At 38.0% G+C, this 6,593-nt stretch overlaps 1 protein-coding gene across 3 annotated transcripts in view; it reads left to right on the top strand.

The window, feature by feature from the left end:
- Positions 1-4,159: 4,159 nt before the first annotated feature.
- LOC125766139 (uncharacterized) overlaps positions 4,160-6,593 on the top strand; it is a 77,379-nt gene continuing 74,945 nt past the window's right edge. The window contains exon 1 of one of the 3 annotated variants that reach the window (XM_049431824.1): positions 4,160-4,659. The gene's annotated coding sequence lies outside the window, so the exon portion shown is untranslated. Of the gene's footprint in view, positions 4,777-6,593 lie in introns of all 3 variants that reach the window. The other 2 variants (XM_049431822.1, XM_049431823.1) reach the window with 2 other exon arrangements.

Genomic DNA, 6,593 nt, shown 5'->3' with positions numbered 1-6,593 from the left:
CATACGAATCATCCCGTTCGCGAATATATTCTCGAGGGTAATAAATCTAATCGAAATTCCACGCACATGGTCCTTGGGCATCAAGCTGCTGAATGATGATTTATCGATGTGAATGTGCGGGTGTATGTGTATGTGCGTGAAAGTAAGTAATGTTTTGTGGGCTTCTGTGTTTGTATCAGATATTGCACTTGCTTGAAGGCTAGTTGAATTTGCTTCAATTTAGTATTGAACGAACGTCAGAGCCATTGAGAGTTTCCGCAGCCGGCGGTGAGATTGTGTGAAATGGTAAACGCTTTAAGCTCTAATTTGTTTTCATTATTCGAAGCTAGACACACCTGAGATTCGAGTAACATTGTTCTTATTTTAGCTTAATTATGCAATGCTTGAATACTAAAATGTGGGTGAGAAAAGAGCTACATTTTGTAATCGATGTTTACTTATGAAATATTTAGTTTTGTAAATGTAAAATAGATGGTCGTGAAAAGATGGTTTGAAAATAGTTATTTTAGAATAATTACTTTATTTTTTTAACTACTTGAAAAGTTAACAATAGCAATAAAAAAGTTGACATTTGTTCATTTGTATCTGCTACAAATGTATGCTTAAATAAAGAAAACAAAAGTGGTGATGACTAGTGAAATATTCAATCATAACGTATAATTGTTTACTACTTAAAACTTTTTAAGTAAAAGGGAACGAATACCATGAATTTTCACTCAGCTAGCTCTGAACACTGGCAGTCCAATGTTAAATTTGGGTCATGAAACAAAAGGATAAATCCATGCAGCAGTATCTGCTGTTATTTTTCGTGGAACAGCTCAACCCTCGAGCATAAATTGGGGCACCGCCAAGAGCACGAAAGGATTATCGGGCTCGTCACGTAAATCAGATTAAACAAACACCACTGACATCGGTCGATTAAATTGAAAGAGTTCCAGCTTGACGAATAGCAACCACCCACTCCCAATCCATCTGGAAGGATCAGTATCACCTTCACAAGAAAAACAAAACCGAGTGAGAGAATACGATTTCGCTTTCATCGGTTGAGATACGTGCGAATACGGGTGACATGTGGTAGACGTGGATGTGACATCGTGCGGCAAAAGGAAAATCAATAGAGAAGCACTAGAACAGTTCCAGTGACAAAAGATCCGTTTCCGGTTGTCAACGGTAGCCGCTACACTTTGTACCACCAACATTACCATCTCTATGACAATGAGTATGACGATGATGACGATGATGGTGATTAGAACATGCCTTGTTACTATCTCGCGGTCGCCGTAGCCATGTATACGGTCGATCAGCGTACCGGTACCGTATCTGCCGAATTGACAAAATGAAAGCGGCAAAAACATGACTTCCAGGAGCCCTTAATATATCGGACTGTCGAGTTTGATTTCCGGCTGAAAGGATTGGTTCTGGCTGCCGGTACGACGACGTTTGATTGACTTACAATAAGACCCAGTTTCCGGTGGCAGTTGACATCGGATGGGTGTAGGCGACCTCACGGAATTATATCGGTTCACATCTATCAATCAACCTTCCCAGACCTTTGGAGCTATTGTTCGAACAAGAGAATTCAAAAGCCGCCCTTTATGCGGCTACGATTGTTTTTGGAAGCTGTAAGGAAGTGTAGGTCAACAACATGTGCTTCTGGCATGGCTGGTGGGTCATGTTTAGCAATTGGTTCTGTAATTTTGATGTGATGGAAATATTGTTCCTAGTAATGAGCTGAAAATACTAGCAAAAATAGTAATATTGCTCATGCAAGACGTCCTCAATATATTTGATGCAATGTTTAGTGTGAAATATTTTCCGCATGAATCTTGTACCTGGAATCTGGAATCTGTGGAGCACAGCACCACAGACTGAAAGAAAAGGATTGGTTAAAATTTATTGAAAAAATTTAATACACATTTCATAAATATTTTAACAACTCATCTCAGTGTAATATTCTCCACTAATCTCAGCTTTAAAGGTTTTGAATCTTATCTGTATCAAGTAATTACATATATTCTGGCCATTCGATAAAACATTAACGTTACATTGACGTTACAGTACTGAAAAGGGGTTATTGTAGAAATCCTAGCATGTAAGTAAAACTAAATAGAAAGAGGATTAGTTCATGAACATGTTCCGTTTTACTCAACTTTATCTCACCTCAAGTCGTGTGATGGAGTTACTACCCAGCATTACACGCTCGGGAAAAGGTAAATACAAATTATATAAAAAAAAACATGCCGTTCTTTTCATCCGACACACATGCAACCTTCGGTGTGATTATGTGCAGGATGATTTATGAACCAACTAATGGACGGAAACTACACAAATTAGCACAGTTCTTGCTTCATTTGGGGTGATGTTTTCCCTTCCGCAGAATCTATGTTAACACCGGCGTTGAACCGTGGCATACTTATCACTTTCCATTCAGCATTCATCATTTCGCGTAGACATCTTAGGTATGGAATTCTCAGTAGTAGTTTCCCTCGTATGGCACATCGTCTTTCGCAAGGGTACCGGAACAATTCTCTGGTTCTGGAGGTTGTGGACAAGGTTTTGCGGATGATGGCCGACCACAAAGCGGGAGGAACGATCCATTTCTAATTTCCCAAAAGCCTGCCCCCTATGGCGTCTCGCCAACGAGCCACGGATAAATGAAACGAAAGGATTGAGGAATGAAATTAATTAATGTTTGCTGTCAGTCAGTCTAATGGCTTAAGCTAATTTCCAGGTTGTGACACACATACACAACTGGCGGTACGGATGGCGTCTGGAACCGTTTGAACGCATGAGCGAAATTTAATTTTATAAGTATGTAGTAATCTATTCTCTACATCACGCTTCGTCAGCGTAGTTTCTATGCGGTTTGCCAGACGAGAAAAGTTAAATTCGGACTCCGATCAGTAGTAAAGCATGTGCGACGTATGATTTTGGTCGGGTTGTCGATGTGATTGAAAAGCGTAGAATGCATGTCATTTGCGCTGGCAATATCAATGTTCAGAAACATAGTTTTCGTTAAATTTTTCCGGTTGGGTTTATTAGTTGTATATAACAGAAAAGAGGAACGTAATAATAAATAATAATTTAATGGCATTTGAGCATTTTATTATGTTCTTATACATGTATGGGCGGTCCGGTGGTGCATGTGATAAACGGCGCCAGTCCACACGGCCGGACCGGGTTCAAATCCCATCTGGACCGTTCCCCCGTAGCAAGGACTGACTATCCGGCTACGTGGTAAAATAAGTCTAGTAAGCCAGAAATGGCCGGCTTGACCTGTAAGGTCGTTAAGCCAAGAAGAAGAAGAAGATACATGTATACAATCATGTGTTATAATGTATTAATGTATTTCACAAATTTAAAGAGCAAAGTGAAGATAATCAATATTTGCAAAACCTGTTTTTTCGTAAAAATATAATGTAGGCAACGAAAAAAAAAATAAAAAAACCAAAAAAAGTAAGTATTTGTTGTTCCTGTCAATGAAACAGTCGTTCTAACCGAAAAATGTAAAACATAATCTCTCAGAAAATATGCATATTTTCATGCATAATGGATCAGAGTGTATTTTTATTAGTTCTTGGAATAAAATGAGAAAAATTTAAATTTTTTTTTAAAATAAATCGTAGTTTTGTTAAAACAATAATATTATTCCATAGTGAGAATTTGATGAAAACCTTTCCGTTCTCACGTTTTTCTTCAGCAGACATATTCACAAAAGGGGAAATTGGAGAAGCTGTTGTATGAGTTTGTTTTCCTCATCTTTCAGTCCTTCAGTTTGCCGCGAATAGAAATAATATTCACATTGGGATTCCTCACTATTGCCTTGCATTTTATTTCCACAGACAAAATGAGACGAATAAGTTTTCTCATATTTTCTCCACTTTTGTTTCTTCTCACTGTGAAGGGGAAGTTTTTCCTGCTCACGTACGTGAATATGAGATATTTCGTGTAACTCATTCAAGTAGTAATGATGAGTGAGATTGTTAGGTGAAAGAACGATGTTTTGCAAAGTTACCTGATGAGATCTGTATTCCCTTAATTTCATCTCATAATTTTCAATACCATCGGTGGGAAAATCTCACGGTTAATGTAGGTCTGCTCACTATTACGGAAAACTCACCAGTTGCACTATACATAAGTTAAGCGTCCCCATGAGTGAAGTGTCTCGCAATGGTAGTACCAAATAAACACACAACCCTTACACACACTAATGCGTGGCAGTAAAAATAAAACATTAAAAATCAATTCGCAGCATCCAGCAAGAGAGTTTATTGGAATGCTCGCCTTTTGGCAAGAGAAATGTCTTGCTTCGGAAGAGAAAGAATGTCGGTCACTCAAATCATGGTAACTCACGTACCGAACCTAAACAAAACAGGATACAACTCCCAAAATCCGAGCCTGAGTATGTCATACAAAACAGGGAATCGCCTATCTACACGAACCATCGACGGTTGCAACGCAGTCAGTCACTCGCGGATACTACACGCGACAGGATTCGTGTGTTTCGCGTATTTTCGTATAGTTCGTATACCTTCGCCTACCGATGCAATGGATGCAGCTTTCATTGTGAACGTTAACAGCCACGGCTAATCGCAAAAAGCTGCTATGATTACGATACTGTTCTCGCGTGTTGCATCAACACACCCAACATAGCACTGGGTATGAAGTTTGGCAAAAAATGTAAGGTGTACGATAAGAAAAATTTCTAAAACCATCTAGTTACGAACAAATTTTAGTATAAATTTTAATAAAAACAATGTACGTGATTTTCGTTAAGTGAAGTATCGTTCCCTCAATAAGGGTTTCTATTTAGTGCAATGTGTAATTGAAGTTTGTTTTGTGTAATTTCAATGTAAAATGTGGCGTTTAAAATGCTGATAGTACATTGGAATCTAATTCAGTGAAATTAGTGCGAGTTTGATACAAGCATTAAAACAAAACATACCTTTGAAAGAAACCTCAAGTCTTGTTGCAAAAATTCTTATCTGTTCAAGTTGGAAGCGTGAAGCATCTTATCATTCTCATCGGAAACATGGTGACCAGCAATAACATAATAGAATCTGCTTCGTGCTACAGAAACTTGAAAATGGATGTAGAGCAGACAAACCAGAAAGGACAAAGTGTATAAAATTGTCTATTTCATTTAGATCCCTCCCTCGAACGCTTTTGCTATCGGTCAGTTGTTTCGCATCATCACTATTAGTGTTTTGTTGCATACGTGTAAGTGTGTGTGTGAGTTGTTGTTGTGTGCTCTAAGTATGTGTGCCATGTACTGGTGAGAAGTGTTTACTGGAGAGAATTTTCCTACACAGGATGTAGTTTCTGAACGTGAAAGCCGACACGATGCTACTTAGTGAGTCTGTGGTTGGCGCAAAACCATGCAATAGTGTAAAAGAAGCGTCTGATCATAGTGTGCGAGAGTGAAAACATCATTTTAAAAAAGCGACAACTTTTGCGACAAATCTAAATTCATTCATTAGTTCCTGTGCAAGAAGCTTTAGCTGGTCCATCGTCCGATGCATGATTTTCTCGAAGCTATTGTATATATTCTATCGCCGCCTTTTTTTATTCCGTGACGGTTTTCCTACGTTTGATGCACGATTTTTATAGCGTTCTTTGCTGGCAGCCTTTTCTTCTAAAGCTAGGCTGCGTAAGTGGCTCTTAGCAACGCAACAAACCATCCACGAGTGCTACAGGAAAGAGCAGAGAAATGAATAATACATTTACCGGTTTACCAAACCAAACGGCCAAACCGATCGGTTTGTCCTCGATGTGTCCTTGTCACAGTCCTTCCTGCACACAATCCACACGCAGGTCACAGCAAGATTAAATGAAGACAAACCAATGTCAGCGAAAAACTGGACTACGGCCCATCTTTCGAACTGGTGAAATGCAGCTGACTAAAGATAGAGTCGAGCGAAAGGACGCAACATCCGCGCTCGGTGCCATCCGACAGTGAATGTGTCCTTTGTGTCGGCACTGATAGCTTTGCTTTGTCTTTTTCGTTGTTTTTTTTTGCACTGGCGTTTGCTTGTGACACTACCGGTAAAAAGCGGAATCAGGAGCTGACGGTTTGAAGTGGATTTCAATTAACCCGGCTTATGGTTGAGTGATAGGTTTTCCTCACAAAGGGAAGGTTTTCAAAAATTCCACTGTCAAATGGCTTTTTTCGTAGCAAATGGTGAGTATTGGAACCAAAGAAAAGAAATTAAAACCCTAATCCCATCCTATCCCAACATACATTTTCCTATGTTCCGAATTGTTTTGTTGTATAAATTAACTTTAAAAAATATACAATACGTACTTTTATTTTTTATTTACAATAACTGCTTAAGTATTTATTTAAAGATAATATCAAAATGTTTCTTATTTTTAATGATTTGTAGGCAAAGATTTTTCATGAAATTATCAAACACACATTAAAAAAAAGTAAATTTACTTCCACAATAATTGAACAATATTGAGTATATTTATAATTAATACTAAAGACATATTTCATAATAATTTATTTTTTTAATTATTAAATACTTAATTATTAGTTCAATTTTGAAAAAAAAAATCAATGTCAAAGGCAGAACACTAATATTAAAACC

This window comes from Anopheles funestus, chromosome 2RL, assembly GCF_943734845.2.
Source record: "Anopheles funestus chromosome 2RL, idAnoFuneDA-416_04, whole genome shotgun sequence".
Taxonomy (NCBI): Eukaryota; Metazoa; Arthropoda; class Insecta; order Diptera; family Culicidae; genus Anopheles; species Anopheles funestus.
The sequence above is the reverse complement of the archived record's forward strand: the minus strand, read 5'-3'. Positions and strand labels throughout refer to the sequence as shown.